This window comes from Podarcis muralis, chromosome 5 (genome assembly GCF_964188315.1).
Source record: "Podarcis muralis chromosome 5, rPodMur119.hap1.1, whole genome shotgun sequence".
Taxonomy (NCBI): Eukaryota; Metazoa; Chordata; class Lepidosauria; order Squamata; family Lacertidae; genus Podarcis; species Podarcis muralis.
In genome coordinates, this window is record NC_135659.1 from 74,253,763 (window position 1) to 74,272,781 (window position 19,019).

Here is a 19,019-nt window from a genome sequence, read left to right on the forward strand (position 1 = left end):
AAAGTTAAATTGCACTCTGCCAAAAACAACTTTCCTTAAAACTGGAAACAGAGTTTCTTTTTCCATCTTTTCTTTTGCAATGAACACATAATTAACCTGTGGAAATGGTGGCCTCGGGATATCATTGAGACCAAGGGCTTAATAGGATTTCATAGACAGCAGCAGTGGCAGGAGATGTGACAAGTTATCCCTGGTGGAAAGTCTAATTGAGAAATGATACAGCTTTGATCTCAGTTGGTGCTCCTCAGTGCTGCTGTATAATATTAATAATAACTGTGACTCCAGTGCTGTCAAGAGAGTTACGCCTGATTTACATTCGAGTTAGAAAGGAATTAGGCCAGAATCTTTATCCTTTCAAAAGGACAATCCCAAATAAACAGAAACGTAACACTGCAGGTCCTTACCCCACTCAGCCTCATTGGTTTCACTGCCATCCACCACCCAGCTCACATATCAATTTCTTTAGATTTCAGTTCCTGGGACATCTCTTTCTCCCCATTTCTGCATAAAGCAGCAGTTACTGTGAATCAATACTACCAACCCCTAGGCTACTGGAGCTTCATGTGTCTTTCAGGAACAACAAGGAACATGGGACACTGGGCCAGGTCTAAACATCTTCTCCAACTCCTGAATTCACTACTCCAGGACAGAAATGGTAGGTTAGTGAAATCCAGCAAGTTTCATTGTAATTACAAAGGCATTGTTCTCATATAGCATGGCCACAAGCCATACTTTACACTAAACTATTTGAAGGCTTGTCCAGTCCAAGTCCAGTTTAAAAAGGAAGAGCAGGCGGTCTTGAAGCTGCCTGTCCACAGTAGTACCTGGATAGCAGACTAAATGTGTTTGGGGAAAGGTCATTTGATCACTGTATTCCTCACCATTGTGAGATGTGCTGTATTTCTATTGACATTACAGAATTACTTATAAATTCAAATCTATACATATAAATTAGCATATGCTAATTGTATTCAAATCAATGTATTTTTGGTGATACATTTTTTCTCTCTCTTCGGTGATTTGCAGACACCCTATTGTCATAGCAGGCCTCTACACAAGGTTAGTAAGGCCTTCAGAAATGATGGTGCTTTGGGGCCTCCTGAAGCTGGCACCCAAAATTACTAAATGGATCACAACATGGATTCCAAAAGTTTGGCAGAAGCCGATCTGCCAAATTTCACTTACAACAGGACCTTAAGGCTATACCTATCTCTAGTTACACCTTCCGGAACAGTGTAGCAATGCAAGTTTAGGCTTTAGGGCCTTAGGCCTTGTCCACAACAGAACAAAATGTGGGTTCACACATGCTTGTCTCCTCATTAAGCTAGGGGCATCCACATGACACCCTCCCCAACCCAATGTTGTCTCAGACTTTCCCCCTTTAAATGCAGGGTTTTTCCAATGTATGGAAAGTATGAAACAGAAAGGATAAAAAACACATTTAAGAGCTGGGGTCCAGGATGGCACTGTGGTAATGAGGACATCATGTGGCCCACAATTATGTTAACGGGGAGGCAGGCAATTGCAGCCCACATTTTACTCTGGTGTGGACACATCCTAAGTTCAAGTACATGCTGCATACAAAGTAGCCTTGAGCAAGTTGCTATGTGTCTCAGCTTTAATCCCCAATCACTAGAAAGGAAGGAGCATTAATAACTTGCCTCGCAGGGTTGCTATGAGAATGAATGTAATTAAAAGTTCAAAGAACTTAGCGTACTTTATCTGTGCTACAGACATGATCAATAACATTGTTTCCTAAATAAGCAAAGGAGTTATGTGCTCAGTCGTAACAAAACTGCTGGGAGGATTGAAATAAAGCAGAGGGGGTTTTTCGCCCCAGAGTTCAGACTTAGCATACAGATGTGTAAACTTTTATTGCACTGCAGTTTTCCCCATTCCTATGAGGCGACATTCTTTTCTTCCACCTGTCGTCACACAGTGAATGCCATATATTGAAAAAGATGTCCTCAAGTTAGCTTAAGTGCAAATAAGGCTTGGGAACCCCCTGGTCATAGGACCGAATTGGGGAAAATACACATGTTAAATATTTTAGATGTTCCCTTAAAAATCTAAAGCGTACACCGGAAACCAAAATGTGAATGGAACAAACATAAGTTTTCACATAAGTACAGTCATCAGAGAGTCACGATTGGCTGAAGTTACCTATTTAAGTGTACCCCTGGCCTGGTGTCATATCCAGGTTTGCCCTTGAATAGTGTGTGAAATGGCTCTAGTGGATACAGGTGAATTGAGTTTCAAGGTGTGGTGGGGACACTGGAATGTAATTAGAAGATCGGGCCTCTGAAACTGTGGTCAAGCATTCAATTCAGGTTGAAAGGTTAAGCAGAGAGCTTGGAGTAGGCTAGCCCACAGTTTAGAGATAAGGGTAGCCAACATATTGTCCTCGAGTTGTTTCAAACTACAGATCCCATCTGCCACAGCAAGCATGGCCAATGGTAGAAGCTGGCTATGCCTGATTCAGAGGCTGTTATTAATGCATATGGGATACAAACAAATATAAATAATATTGAAGACATAAAAATATCTAAATAATATTGCTGTATTCCTGTGTTTTCTGTGTTGTTCTCCCTGTGTTGTACACCCCCTGTATTTTTTAATAAAAACCTGATTTGTAGGTTTTTGGTTTTTTTGTTTTGCAGTAAAAGTCAATTGTATAACCAGCTCAATGTGGACTGGCAAACAGCTATTCAGACTTTAAGGGCTACTGTTACCATTAAATGTTTCCTGTTTGCAGGTTCTGCCCATTTTATTGCTTTCTGTTATGTACTGGCTGGGGAATTAGTGATAAATTCCCCTTTAATTATTTAGCTTCTGTTCGCTACAAGGAAACTAGTTTCCTGGCATTGCCTTCCTTCTTTCTTTTATAGCAAAACAGTGCTATTGCACTGCATAAGAAAGAAAAGGGAAAATGCAAGGAAATCAGTAATTAAAGCCTCTTGTGGAGAACAGAAGCTGAATAAATAAGGTGCAATTCACCACTCATCAGCCATATTGAACAGGAAGCAATAAAATGAAGGGACCTGCAAACAGAAAACTTTTAATTAATATTGCGAGGACCTCTATTGAACAGAATTTGCTTGTAAGTAGGCATTATGTACAGCATGAAGAGCCAACTGGTAATCCAAGGCTCAAATCCAGATCCTACCCACAAACCCAAAAATGTTTTACATATTAAGAAGGCAGTTCATGTGCAGGATTAAGCAACTATATTCCAGACTCCACTACTATTGCTACCACAGTTACGGAGATACCTGCTTAAGAGGATCAGTTAGTTTTAAATACGACCTCCTTTCACCTTTTGTCAATAGAGAGCAATGGCAGCTCACAGAAATCATCTTATACTGGATGGACTCATTTTTCACCAGTACACCTGGAATGGAAGACTCTTCTGGTGAAGTAGTTTTGCTGGTGGAAGAAGGGCCAAAACAGGATGAATGGTTATTGGCCAGTCTTAAGAAAAGCTGGATTTTTAGGCATTCAGTTCACACTCGGCATACTCATATGTTATTGCCATACAATGGGAACTGCTGGGTGCTCAGCACTGCCAAATGTAGAGCTCCCATTTTGGGTGCTAAGCCTTTGGTTTGGTTTTTTTTTTTAAAAAAAAAACCAAGTTTGCTATCATTTGAAAATCTAGCCATATAAGCTCAAAGACAAAAACCTTAACAAAACAAAACAAAACAAAACAAAACACCCTGCCTTAGAGAAATGCAAAGAACCCCATTAGTGTTTTTGGTAGAATTCTCAGTTGTATCTTTTCAAGTTATTTTGGTACTTGAATCAGCATGATTCAGTCCATTTACTTACAAAAGCCTTATAAATGGTTGGCGATTCACACCTCCAAGGCATCTTTCTGACTCTACTGGAAAGACATGTCATCGTTTGTGTCTCTCCTGTTTCTTTTAACTCCTATCCCATTCAAGACAAGTCTCACTTTTATTCATCTCCAAACTAATATGGCTGAGCTTATGCAATTATCAGTGACTGTCCCTGAACACAGCATGCTACAGAGGCAGGGTCTGCAACAAAAGTGATGAGATGGGCAGAGATTTCTTTTGCTTCATGCTTGCCAGCCACCCTTATCCATTCAATTAATTCAAGTCATGCCCCCCTCCCCAAAATCAATTGACACTGAGAGAAAGAAGCACCATTATGAAACCACAGAAACAATTTCCCCAGCGGGATCTCCTTTTTGTGACAATTCCTTGGGCAGACATTCAATTCACACACACACACACACACACACACACGCACAAGAGATCTATTGCAAGGATGGATTAAGCACTTTGCTCAGTATGCTACAGAGTAGGGTCCCTAACCGAAAAAGTGAGAGTGAAATGTGAAAGGAACACCTGCTTTCTTCAATATGCTGAATGTTCCATTATTTAGTATATGGGACAAAGTAAGAATAAGTTTGTGTCAGGAGAGTCAACTGCGTGCTTTTGGAGTGTTTCAAGGAGCTCTGGGTATAGGCCAGAGATAATGTGACCATCCAGATATTGTTGGACTGTAACTCTCATCTGCCTGTTAAGCAGAGCGATTTAATTTACTAAATTTGGAAATGCTTACATGTATTACTGTGTGTTTAATTCTGGAATGTTCTCCAGTAACTCTTGTGTGATTGGCTAACTCTGGTCACATGGGAGGTATCTTATTACATTCTCAATTTTGCTTTGTGTGTGACTTGATTGTAATGGCTGCATCTCCATGAACACTGAAGAAGAGACGGTGTTAGATAATGCTCTCTCTAAGCACAATAGAAGAGTGCTGATGTTTCTGTGTGAATGTATGTGACAGAAAGTAGTACAGAAGCTGATGTTCTCCCAAAGAAGCAATAAGGAGAAGTCTGCTGGAAGGAGAAAGTGGAAGCCCCTCAGAAGGAACTGCATGGCCTAGCTGGGAAATGTACAGAAGACTGAGTGCAAGTACTGGAAAGAGAGAAAGACACAGTTCGTTTGAATGTTTAAGGAAGAAGCAGAAATCTTCAACTAAGAAAAATTAAGCCTATGCTTGGATAAGCACCTGAATGTAAATACTTTGCATATATTCTTCTTTGTCTATATGTTCTGCAAGTAAAAGCTTTTGAATATTTTAACAAGTTTTAATTTCAAGAAAAGAGTCAGTACTGCACATGATTTGGTTTCCTAGCTGCAATTTAGCTACTCTGCCAACACTGCCCAGCCTTGGATCCCCTTTCAACCCTAAGCATTGGCCATGTTGGCTGGAGAGATCACCAACTCAGGGACGATGGATGCTGCAGTTCAACAACAGCTGGAGGACCACACATTTCCAATTCCTGGCATAAGCCTACTCAGTGAGACATTTCAATAGCAGACTTCAACCCTCCCATTACTGAATGGAATTCTCACCACCATTTAACTGCCTTGACATGTACTTAACCGCCTGCACTTTTCCAGAATGATGATTTAGCTTGAGATGAAGGACGCTCAGTGTCAGACCTCTCCATCCATATGGGCTGAATTGAGCTGCTTCAGGTGACAGGGCATGCTAGCTGGCATCCTCCGCCCCCATCTTGCAGCAAAGAAACAGACTAAAAAGACATGGAAGCTATTGGTGCAGAGGTAAATGGCAGCATTTCTGATTCTGTAGCAGGAGTGCCACAGGGAGAAAGAGGGAGGGGAAGAAATACAACGTGGCAGGGAAAGGCACCCTCAAGTCTCTGATAAATGTAAACGCCTCCCGGGGATTCGGTAGATAATTCACTCCCAAACTGATCTAAATGCTTGCCCAGGGCTCCCAATCCTTTCCATTTATTCTTGCTGAATAATCAACTTTAAAAGCTGCTGCAAGCATTTGCTTTGATTTCTGTCACAGATCAAGGGATGATATTTGTGAGCTCTGGAAAAGGGAGGAGGGATAGAAGAGATGTATACCAGGCATTGCTGGGAAATGTGAGCTGCAGCAAAGGAGCCAAAATGGTGCAGCGCTGGTGTTCGATGGGGCCTTCACCTGGATCCTATGGGAGGTTGCTTGGAAATTAACAAATTACCATTGTGGACAGGAGTGCCAACTTGGCCCAAGACCATGGGTGCCCGTGGGTGCCATGCAGCGTGCATGACCCTGGCACTGAAATTTTGTGGGTGCCTGGCCCCTTCATGGGGAATTTTGTGGGTGCTTGGGCCCCAGGGCCCTAGGGAATTGGCCCCCATATGATTGTGGAGAAGGGCTGTAGAATAAAATGACTGTTTCTAAAACTTCCTCAGCCCAGGAGCCCCATCTTCCCTGACCACTGGCCATGGTGGGTGGAGATAGTACACAAACAACATCTGCAGGTGCAAGGCTGGGGAAGGCTGCTTTTAAAAATAAACATAGTGTGTTGGAAACAATGGCCTAGCTCAGTTGGTTAGAACGTGGAGTTGATAACGCCAAGGCTGTGGGTCCAATCCCCGTATGGGACAACTGCATATTTTTGCATTGCAGGGAGTCGGAATATAGATGTGGCGTTTGCCCATTCCTTGTGATTATGTTTGTACACGGGGGATGGAAATGGTTAATGTAGGTTGACCAATGAGAAAGCTCAGAGGCGGAGCCTACCTGGTTTAGAAGAAGAAGAAGAAGAAGAAGAAGAAGAAGAAGAAGAAGAAGAAGAAGAAGAAGAAGAGTTTGCATTTGATATCCCGCTTTATCACTACCCTAAGGAGTCTCAAAGCGGCTAACATTCTCCTTTCCCTTCCTCCCCCACTACAAACACTCTGTGAGGTGAGTGAGGCTGAGAGACTTCAGAGAAGTGTAACTAGCCCAAGGTGCATGTGGAGGAGCGGAGCAGCTGCATGTGGAGCAGCTGCATGTGGAGCTGCATGTGGAGGAGCGGAGATGTGAACCCAGTTCACCAGATTACAAGTCTACCGCTCTTAACCACTACACCCCACTGGCTCAGCCCAGGGGTTTACCATTGGGAGTTAGAGGAGTGAAGATCAGACAAAGGCAGAAAAAGTTGAACATAGTGGTTGTGACAGTTAGAGAGAGAGACAGGGATAGAACTGAGAGAGAAGAGTGTAACACTGTGAGATAGTACCACATCTAGTTAAGGGCGTGCATTTGAGAAACCATTCTGAACATATTTAAAACTTGTTTGTTCTTCAATAAACTTTAATCTTCGTTGTTGATTTTACAATCTGACTGAGACTCAGTATTTCACCAGAAGAAGCCTGGTTGGTGGCAGCGGAAGAATAAAGCAGTGGTGTACAGGTCAATAGTCCATGAAATGACCAGGGGCTCTGTATGAACGCCACAATATTACTCTCAGGGTCTCTTCCAACTCTACAATTCCGTAATTCCCCATTATATAGCAACCTATCCAACATATTTCAAACATCCCCCATGCTCATACAGGCTAGAAGTCCTCCCCTCCCTCTGGCGGTTCTTTCTACCAAGAGTGAATGGGAATATCTCCCCACTCACACGTTTCCGTTCCACCTTCCTGGATTGTTGGAAGATGCCAAAGGACTATCTGGATGTATGCTGGACACACCATGTCCCATGTATCAACACCTTGTCCCCAAGGTGAGCCCAAGTTAGGAATTTTAGTTCCTCTCTGGTTCTCATTTTTTCCTATTTCCTCAAGTTCAGTTCTCCACTTAAAAAAAGGGAAAAAAAGAAGTCCCCATGAAAATTCATTAGCATCTTAGTGGAAATTTCTCTTCACATACATGCTTGTATGCAACTTTGCCCAATATTCACCAATCCACAGAGAAGTATTATCACTTGATTCTCCTAGGAGGACTGCAGCTGGGGTTGGGAACAGGGGAGAGAGAAATGCAGACTGATGAATCCAGAGAAATTCCAATCCAGGCCTGAATTTGCCTAATTCCTGACTTTTTCCCTGCCCATTTCCCTCCTCCTCCTCCTCTCTGGCTCTGCCAGTTGAGTCACACAATGGAACATAAGGTGACAAGGCAGCATGAGGACTGCTCTCCCTGCTTTCTGTGGGCTACCTGCTGTCGTTCAGGCATGTGGCACAGCTGCCCTTCCTCGAACAGGATGAAGGTGGGACAGAACGGGATTTGCCAGCTCCATCCACGAGAAACAGCAGGATTCTGCAAGCCTTGTGCCAGAGGACTTGGCACCTGCCTTGAGGATTCCACGTGGCTTTCTGTTCTCAAGTCAGCAGCGCGCACACTTGGCTCAAACCAGTGACACGGTTTACCTTCCAATTTTCAAGGAGCTTCTGTCTGCCAAACAAATGAACCCTAACAATACCCTGCAACCTTTTTTCAGTGTGGCACCAGAGCATCCAAGCGGACAAACAATAACAGAAGCTACAACACAGGAGGAGCAGGTTGGCAGATCTTAACGGGTTGGGATCATTAGTTTTGATATTATTTTTTAATGCGAAAGCATGGAGAAATAAAGCAAACCAACAGCTCCAGGATCTGCGTTAATGAATAAATGAAATGCATCTCGGGAGGATAATTAAGTGCTTAGAACAAAAAAATGTGCCACCTAAATAATAATAGAGAACACATAAGAGAGAGGGAGAGGGAGAAGGAGAGAGAGAGAGAGAGAGAGAGAGAGAGAGAGAGAACACAGAAAAACAAATCAAGCAATTGTAATTAAGAGGAAAATATACACGTGTAATTATTTTAAAAGGCATCTGAGGTCCCTAGGAAGGAGGAACAGTTTGAGGAACGAGATTCCTTCTTGCTGGGGAACACCCCAGTACTAATCAAGGAACCATTACAATAACTGCAATCAGGAGCTACAGCAACACCTATCAAAACCCCAGCCTTGAAAATGAGGAGCAATTTCATTCAGAGCATGAAACAAGGTGGCATGTGGCACCTCCAGCGTATTTAGCAATTTCCAATCAGCCCTTTTGATTTTCTTTTAAGCAAAACACACCTCCCAACAAGTGAAGAAAGAGAGAGGCGGTGTTATGTGTGACTATTAAAAGCAAAAAGGAAGAACAATACTTTCTAAATTTTATCTGCACAGAAACGTAATTCATTTACATGCAGAGTTATTTTAAATGGGTCTTACATAAGTTGCAAGCACTTGCTTCTTTTGAAATGCTATATTTATAGTGGTACACGGAGCTATATTCAGTTTGGTCTCTTTGCATCAGCTTCGAAATACACACAAACAGGCATGCGTATTAGTTGCAGGTGCTTAACATTGTTAACAAAGTCTATTAAAAATCCCAACTAGTCTGCTGTTATTTAGGGTGCCTGATAATTATATTCTTCATGCACCAGAGAATTTTTTCAAAAACACCACCCTCAGAGAATCTCCTTTTATCCAGGCAGACTATGATTGGAGTGGACGAGGGGAAAAGTCTCTCTTGGGTCTGGGCTGAGGATTAACAGTTATTTAATATTAGGAAGGGTAAAAATGAAAAGGAAGCACTGGAGTCAGGGAAGGGAGAGAGTCAGAGAATGTGACTTCTGGCTCAAGTGTTCCAAGCATGCAAACAGACAGATAAATCAATGTTGAAAGGCTAGTGTTTGCAAATATGCAGATCATATGGTAACGTGTCAGGGAAATGGAGCTGGTTGTAGCTTGCTGTTGAGTGTACTCGTTATAGATAAACAGGTTTTCCCCCTTTGCAATGTGAGAAATGGCCTTGAGAGGGTTCAAGGTGTAAAATGTGCCTGAATACATAAGCAGAACTCTGTTGCATTTGGGGAATAAATACTCAGGAGTCAGGCACATCTGCAGAAGGTATGCTCAGCACAAAAGCTGGCATCTAGCAGTTTGAGGAGTGGCTGGTCCCAGCAACAGGCATGGTATCTGGGCCTGTCCTCTCTCTTTCTCTCACACACAGAGAACCATTTTTGTGTGTGGCAGCAGTGGCTTAAAATCAATTATATGCCAACTTCCAGCTATGGCAGCCATTCATTTAGGACAGGGGTCCCCAATCTAAGGCCCATGGGCCAGATAAGGCCCAAGGGACTCGTTTATCCAGCCTGCGGTGACCCCTGCTGCCCACTCTTACCGACACCGCACTGTGCAGCTGCCCACTTCCGGGTCAGAGGAACACTAGAAATAGCTTGTGCGCATGCACTGGCGTTATTTGCGCATGTGCAAGCGCCATTTCCGGTGCACATCCGGGTCGGAGGTGGCCTGTGCACATGCGCACAAGCTATTTCTGGTGCTCCTCCGACCTGGAAGTGCGCCGGAAATAGCGTGTGCGCACGCGTATGGGCACCTGCTCCGCCGCCCTCCGGCCTGCGCTGGAGACACCGGCCTGAGGCACGGTAGGTTTGCTGACCTCTGATTTAGGATGTCTCACTCTTGCAAACAATGCATGCAGAACTCAAGACACATTGGCTTCTTGTATCCTGCTGTAGAGCAGCTTCTTGGGGAATCAGCCCAGCAGTATGAAGAACATCCCAAACTCACTGATTTCTGTAGGTCCCAGTGACATTCACACAACGGTCTCTTCCCACACATGTAGTTTGTGGCCCAGAACTTGAGTCAACAAATATTGACTCAAAAACCCTACTGCCACATGTAGAGAGGATCATGAGAATGGGCCTCACTTGGTTCATTTTATGAACAGTGCTATTTAGTTAAAGAGGTACTGACTTGCAATTTTCCCATTGATTAGGGACAATAATCTTAGGACTCTTGGCTGCCAACAACAGGATGAAGCATACCACTTATAAGAAGGGGCATGTGTCAATCCCCATCTTGTTGATTGTCAGAAACACCAATTGCAAATTTGCTCTGATGCATGATATAGTGTCAGTTGGGGGTGATGCGTGTTGAGCAAGTTATCTGTTTCTGTACTGCAAGTTTATATTCCATCTCATATGTCATAGCTGGGACAGGATTGTAGCAGGCTCTCACAGTATCTTTGGGTTAGAAGTTGGACTAATGCAGGCATAGGCAAACTCAGCCCTTCAGATGTTTTGGGACTACAATTCCCATCATCCCTGTGGACCACTGGTCCTGTCAGCTAAGGATCATGGGAGTTGTAGTCCCAAAACAATTGGAGGGCTGAATTTGCCTATGCCTGGACTAATGCTTCATAGGCAGTGCCCACCTTTCCAGTAGGTCCTTCTGAAGGGGGAAGAGCATGACAGAAGATTATGCAAATACTAACTTCTATAAATCCACCATCTGCATAATTCAAGATAGAAGAAAATGAAGTTGTCTTTCATTCAAGACAGAGTAAACTTATATTATTCAACACCACAAGATGTGGCAATGGCCATTACCTTAGATAGCTCTCCTGACATGTTGTACCCTTGATCAATACAATGAAAACCTCTCAGACAACCCCTCAGACAGAATGCAACAAATCCCTATATTTCTTGCACTTAAGAGACAGAGACTGCAGCTATGAGCTGTGACAGACCCACATTTACTCTATGAATCAGGCACAGAGGAGGATGTGTAATACAACACCTACATATTTTGTTCCCATCTATAATGGCATGCAGAAGAAGCAAAGGAGCCGAATGCAACATGCTGGATAGAATAATCCAGGCGACAAATCAGACACTTGATTCTCCATATTTTGTTTCCATGACATACTCTTATTTCACTCTCTTTTGTTCCTAGCCCCGCCCTTGACTGTGATGAATGTCCATCTTCTAAACAACTCATCATAAAAATGAAAAACTGTCTTCTATGCCGAGTGTACATGCCCAGATATCATTCATTTCATGTTGTGTTTCCTCCACAGCTGTAAAACTCATAGTGTTTTTAATACTGCAATACAGCTCACATGAATCACAAGGTGATCCGAGAATCCCCTTGTTTTGCTGATTCACAAGGTTTTCTTTGCCTTTGTTATTCAGTGGTACCTCGGGTTAACTGCTTAATTCATTCTGGAGGTCTGTTCTTAACCTGAAACTGTTCTTAACCTGAAGCACCACTTTAGCTAATAGGGCCTCCCGCTGCCACCGCGCCGCCAGAGCACAATTTCTGTCCTCATCCTGAAGCAAAGTTCTTAACCCGAGGTACTATTTCTAGGTTAGTGGAGTCTGTAACCTTAAGCATATGTAACCTGAGGTACCACTGTAGTTAAAATAACAATAAATGGTTCTGAAAAATAGATGGTGAATGAAAGGAACATAACTGTTATTTTCCATTAATTTAAATAGTTTTAAAGAAAATAATTTTGTTATTCCTTACTCAAGGAAGAAATTCCTACTCTGTATTAACAGCCCCCCTTTACTCAACGTGAATTGAATATATTTCAAAAGGGTAGCTGTGTTAATATCTCTTGGAGCAAATCCAATGGAGTACTCCAGCACTTTAAAAATTGGACAAATTCATTGATCAGAAGCCAAAGAATTACTTTACATGTGCCCAAGGAGCTGGCAAGCTGGCGGGATTTTTGAATTGTATGTGGAGGAAGTGGGACAATGTTTAAGTGTGCCTGAAAAACCTAGAGGGGTTCTTTATAGCTTTGTCAGGCTTGCAGCTGCAATTTTTTATTTTTTCAGACTGTTCTAGTCTCAGGAGATATGTGTGTATGTGAGAGAGGGAGAGAGGAAGCAGAAACGTTCGCCACCACTTTTTTGTGATGGCTGCCATTCCATTTCCATCTAGGAAATTTAAAAGTGCAGCCACTAGCTCAAAAACGTTTTAAAGAACTCCAGTAAATTTCCCCTGCGATGATATTCCCCCAACACCCCAAAAGATGAAAAAAGAGAGAAATTTTTACTCGATAGAATACAGTTTAAGATGAAGCCCTGCAGCATAAGGCCAAAGGTCTATCTAGTCCAGCAGCCTCTTTTCACAGTGGCCATCCAGAAACCTGTGGGAAGCTCACAAACAGGACCTAAGTGCAACAGCAGCCTCTTCTCCTGGGGTTTCCAGCAACATATTCTGAAGCTTGCTGATGCCAACAGTGAAGATAGGTGTGCATCAGACTTAGTAGCCTTCTTTGATATTGAACTCTACACACACACAACATTTGTGCTGACCTTTCATCCCATGATAAGTTCTGCCCAGCGATATCACAAATGTAGTGGGTGAGGGGGAAGTCTAGCCAAAGCAGCTTCACCTACTCTTCAAGTGGAAAAGTATCCCAGAGTAGCTTACAAATGGCCAATGGAAACAATATCAGAGTGCCGGGGGGGGGGGGGGTTGCTGTTCAAGAAGCACATACCTCAGCACTTTCTGCAGAATGCAAGACATATCGGGCATTTGCTTGGATTGCAGCGCTAGCTTTTGTGTGCTAGCATGAACATATGTATATGTGTTTCTGTGTGTGCGTGCACACACATCTACTTTATGCAACTAGCTGGTAGAGCGCATTCTAGTTCAAGAAATTATATCTGAAAACATTTTGTTTGTCTTTAAGGTGCCATAGGACTCAATTCTAGTACTGCATGCAGGGATTTTTATAATATATATTTTTATTAGCAACAGCATAAAACAATACAAACAACAAATAATGGGTATTCATCATCAGGTAAAAAGCAAAATTCAGGCATGACATGTATAAGACAGAAAATAATACAGCATATTAAGTTAAATAACCAAGCCCAAAAGATGTATGCATTACAGGGGGTTTAGGTTAATAAAGGAAATAAATATAAACCAATCAGCATCAAAAGTATTTTTTGTCACCACTTTCCTTTTTGTGGCAAGGCAAGGCAAGGTTAAAGAGAACATGAGCAACGATAAAGGGTTTGAAATGAATAATGTACCGTGCAAGGTTGAAAGCATGGCAAGACTAGACAAATGGGCAAAGGCATGCCAGCAAATGTTAAATCTCCTGGAGGTGGACGGGAAAAAGAAAAGGAACTTTTGTCAGTGCCATTCAAAGATGCTTAAGAAGCTGAGTAATCAGTTTTTGGAGAACAGATTTAGGATTGGAGGGAAGTCCTTCAAGCTGTAAGAAAGTTTAGACAATGAAACAAATGCACCAAACATGGATGGAGTCGTCCCCCCGCCTCTTCTGAAAGTGTTTAAAAGAGGAAACTATATGAGCACGGAAAAGGGATTTTACATGAAGGAGAGCCTATGTGATGACTCTCAAGGGTGGGACTTAAACATTCTTACATTTAGCCCTAAAAAAAAAATAAAAATGAAACAGGAGCTGCAGAAAAAAGAGGGCTTATACAATGGATTGTGCCCCCTATTCCTATCATCACTCTGGTTAAGTAAATCTCTCTCATACTTTTAACTCTGGAAGTTAGTGGAGGCTGATCCATTAGGGAGAATGGGGCACTGCGCCATCAAGCTCAGTCCACCCTAAGCTGGGTCCCATTTATCTACCTCCATCCTTATCAACAATTTAGAGGGAGGGCACTGGCTCTCAGCTTCCTCCTCGTTAGTGACAGATTCAAACTCGTAGAACTCAGTAGGGAGGAAGCTGGAATTAGTTGTCTCTGGCTCCACCTACTGTTGGCCTCCCAGTCTCCCACCCTACTGAGCCAATGAGCACCACCTGCCACTGCTAGAGAGGAATTTTACAAAGAAAGCAAGGAAGGAAGCCTGCCTCTGAATACTAGTAACATGTTTCCTGAAAACACATGTTTTCTTAAAAAAAATTTTTTTTTGTATCTACAGCATCAGATTTCCAGGCAATGAAAGTGATAAAAACAAAGAAAAGCTGCTGCACCCCAAAGTGATAGCATGGGGAAAAAATATTATTGGATGTTACAGCTTTCGAAAAAGACTCTGTGCTGCAAGGGATATCAATTTAAAAGAGTCTCACCAAAAAGCAATTGAGCATATCACTATAACAGGCAGTCAAGGAGGAATTCTGATACAGCCATTTCCCCTCTTTCTAGAACCTTGCTTCTTTAATACCCTTTTCTTCTCCTTTCATCAGCCTTTAAGGAGTGTGGCTGAACCATGCTCACCAACATTCCAGCTCCTTATCTTATGGGTCTATTGATCCATAAAATGACAAGAGACCTCTGTATGGCTCTCAGAATCTTTGAGACATTATATTTTGTTATTGAGATTTCATGTGTGCTTCTTGAAACTTTGCTCTACACAGAATTGCTCTATTGATCTGAGGGTAATGAGACAAGAACTTTCAAAACGGGCAGCTTTTCTGTAACATTGAGAATACTTAGTGCCCTGCACTCATTACAGGTGTATAGAGGCTTCTATCATGCCATCTGTCAACAAATCAAAGCAAGGTTCCCACTTTGGATTTGAAACGTTTCTGGCTGTCACTGTTTTCAGGTGGGACTCAATTACTTACCAGCAAATTAAAATTAAAATTATTATTATTATTATTATTATTATTATTATTATTATTATTATTATTATTATTAAGATTTATATACCACCCTTTGTCATAAGATCTTAGGGCAGGTCACAGAATAAATTACAGAATAAAAACAAGTAAAGAAGTAAAAGAAAACAGCAAAACAATTCAGGTTGGGCAAGCAAAGTTGATTTACTTGTGCTACTATCTCCCACTCCCTTCCCTCCAAAAGTGTGGGACAGCAATTCCTAGATGCAATGTCAGCTAACCTCCCTGCACATAGACCAGGATGAGTGCACAATAAACTTCTGACATTGTCTAACCTCCCTTCAAACTTTGAACAGCCAGGATGCGATCAACAAAACAGGAAGCAACCTCCATCCTCAGGGCCTTCTGCCAAGTTTATATTTCAATGTAGACATGACCTAGGAGTACCCAGCTATTAGCAGTATTGCAAATCCAGTGATCCCAACCATTATTTTGTGCCATGTGAATGCAGTTTCTCCAGTTCCACTAGAAGGCACCTGAAGCTCACACTAACACCAGACTTACTAGCCCTGTCCATGTGGGCCAAACAAAAGATATTGAGTGCATTGGGAGGCAGGATTGAATATACAGCAGTAGGCACCACCACTGACCTCCCTGTGTTTATGGCTCTTCTATACAGCATCAACATGTGTGTGGTCTGGAGGCACATGAGGCCACTGCCTTGCCATAGCTAAGCAGATTTAGGTCTGGTCAGTACCTGAGCACCAAGGAAGCACATTGTATGTCCACTAGCAAATTGCATGGTGGGATTCTGCCACTCACACCACGTGTGTGTGTGTGTGTGTGTGTGTGTGTGCGCTCTCTCACTCACTCACTCACTCACCCACCCACACCCACATCCACCCACCCACTCATACACCTGCCATGTACTTCCATATGGCGTATGCAGCCTAAGCCTTCCCTCATTATGGTCAGAGGTTCCTCTGCAATGGGTTATTACCATCTGGATCACCAGAATGCAATATTAAACAGAAACAAAAGACAGAAGGTTTTGCCACTTCTTCATAGAAAACCTTGCTTCACATTGCTCTAAGTGGAAACAAGTCAACCATGGAATACAGAACAGACAAATGCCCTCATTTGTGTAATTATAATAGCTCATTGAATCAGAGATCATCATAGCGACCATCCTAACTTCTCAAATCAAACCACAAAAATTCAATTCCACATAACTATTTTTCCTTGTGTTATCCTTGTTTCTAGGGTGCATTAAGGAGAAAGAACATTTCCCCCCTTTGTGTACACTCTTCTAACATATATATTGTCAGCTAATAAAAATGCACTGCAGAGTTACTTAAATACATAATTATCCAATTTATCCAGATCATAATGATGTTACCAGTACAAAAGTTGAACAATGTTATATACCCCTATGAAAAAACACACACCATTGTATGGTACTCACCATAAGAATGGTCATCCAGGGATTCAGTTTTTCTTCAGGAACAATCCTGCTTGTAACAGGAGCCCTGTCGGTTCTGTACACGCAACTGCTTGCTGTGTGGAGACTTGGTTGGATAAAAGGAGGAAACGGTTGTGGTTTGTTGGTGATGGCCACACAAGAGCCGGCTGAATGGACTCTTCGGTCTGGAGAAGAAATGAAAAACACAGGTTAGAAAACTTCATCTCCGTAGCACAGAGTTGGTCTGCCAACAGGCCTAGCTCCCCATAGAGCAAATCCTTGCCACCTTCCATTTTGTGTACATGACTGAAGGTGGGTGAAAAGGGATACGAAGCAGGCCACCAGTGTTGAAAGATGGCGGCAGTAATCTCAGGATACTATAATGGATTAGGGTGTGTGGCTCATCCCACACCACAAACCCAGAGAGCTCACAATGTGGACGGAGGGCAGTTTTTCTATGCATTTAAAGGCTAGTTTACCCAGTAACAAGATTAGAAAGGGCACACTGTACCTAAAGAAAATGGAAATGAAAGCAAACTGCTGGACTTAATCTGCTGTGAGCCCTGAAGATAAAATGCCACAAACAGGGAAGAAGAGGAAGAGTTTGGATTTGATATCCCGCTTTATCATTACCCGAAGGAGTCTCAAAGCGGCTAACATTCTCCTTTCCCTTCCTCCCCCACAACAAGCACTCTGTGAGGTGAGTGGGGCTGAGAGACTTCAGAGAAGTGTGACTAGCCCAAGGTCACTCAGCAGCTGCATGTGGAGGAGTGGGGAATGGAACCCGGTTCACCAGATTACGAGTCTACCGCTCTTAACCACTACACCACACTGGAACAAATAAGACTGTGCTGTTGAGCAGTTGCAATTCTTCTAGCTACATGTTTGGTAACTTTCAAGGCCAATATGCACCACCACCTTTGAGCCTATATTCCATCTGTGGTGACTTTCTGTCAGACTGGGCAGATAGCAAAGCAATTGTCTGAGTGCTCCACTGGGAGCCCAGGTGTTGATTAAGTGCTTCATCACCCATGATTATGAGTTTGTACTGATGTGTTAAATTGGCACACGGATCCTTTGTGGCATGTTCAGGAAATGGCTATGCCAAAAATGGAAAACAGGTCTCAAAAAGTTGTCAAGAGAATCAGCTCTGAAAGTTGCTGGAGATAAGAAACTAACTCCAAATTACATGCAGACCTATGTGCAGTTTTTGGAGAAAGATTAGGAGCAAAGAAGTGGTTGGAGCAAAGAAGTGGCTTAACCCTTTCCACATCTACCAGTCCATTGCAAATCATGCCCCAACATCACTTCCCTCACCCCAAACACACATTTCGCTCTCCAAACCTAGTGTTATGAGTTTGGGGGTGGTAGGCTGTATGCCTGAGCCTACTTTGTATTCCTTGATCCAGCACAGATACAATTCCTGGAAGTAAGGGCTATTAAGGTAACAAAGGAAGTGGCTCTGTGCCAGACTGAAAATGGGTGGGCTACCCTCCCTCAACTTGCTGGTAGGGAGAAAGACAGAGGTCAGAGTTGAGTTATGTGAGCTAGAATGTAGAAGCAAGGCTGCAGGCTGGGTGGTTGGGAGACAGAACCGTGCCTGAAATACAAGGCTGTGGATATGAGAGAAGGAAGACCCTCTAGGGGTGTTAATGCTTCTCCGTCATAAGCTTGGGTTGTATATATGTGCAAATAAACCATATATTATACAGACTCCACAGTCCCCGCTGCTTCTCATTCCAAAGGAAACACAAACCCTGGGTGAACCCCTGGAATCTCACACCGCTCAGAGATTGGGGCAGCATGCAACAATATGTTTGGCACTCCATAGGGCAAAAGCAGACAGGAGAATCAATTTAGAGCAGATCTCTGATATGGAAGAAGAATTAGGCACTACCCCCTTGCCCCTTTCTCCGCTCAAAATCTGCCTTTTCTCGTTTTTCTTACGTTTTTGCAGCACTCATCTCTGTGCAATGTATAGTTCTGCTCTAAATGTGAAGATACACAATACATTTTTTAAAAGAGGGATGTAGCAAGATAGATGCATCAGTGCCCATAGGGTAAATACATCTATTTTGTTTCACTCTAATCTCTGGTCAAGGATGATTTTGAAGCACTGGCAAAGTACCTGGAACCTGTGAGCAAAAGATAATAGTGGAATGAATGTACACACCATGAGCAATGATGCCGTCAACTCTGCAGAAAAACTATCAAGCCTGCAGTCAAATCAATTGAAATAGTTGTGGGCTATTTACAAGCACAGGTTTTTTCCTGTTCTATTGAAGAATTCTTGATGGGTTTACACACACACACACACACACACACACACACCCACACACACACACACACCCATCTTCTTCAGTGTTGTGGACCCACTACTATGGAATGCCCTCTTAACTG

General features: G+C 42.7%; 1 protein-coding gene across 2 annotated transcripts in view; it reads right to left on the bottom strand.

The window, feature by feature from the left end:
• The window catches only part of DLGAP4 (DLG associated protein 4), a 326,608-nt gene that overhangs the window by 230,544 nt on the left and 77,045 nt on the right, over positions 1 to 19,019 (bottom strand). Inside the window, exon 2 of one of the 2 annotated variants that reach the window (XM_028734923.2) lies at positions 16,623 to 16,804. The gene's annotated coding sequence lies outside the window, so the exon portion shown is untranslated. The remainder of the gene's footprint in view (positions 1 to 16,622; positions 16,805 to 19,019) is intronic. The other variant, XM_028734925.2, reaches the window with a different exon arrangement.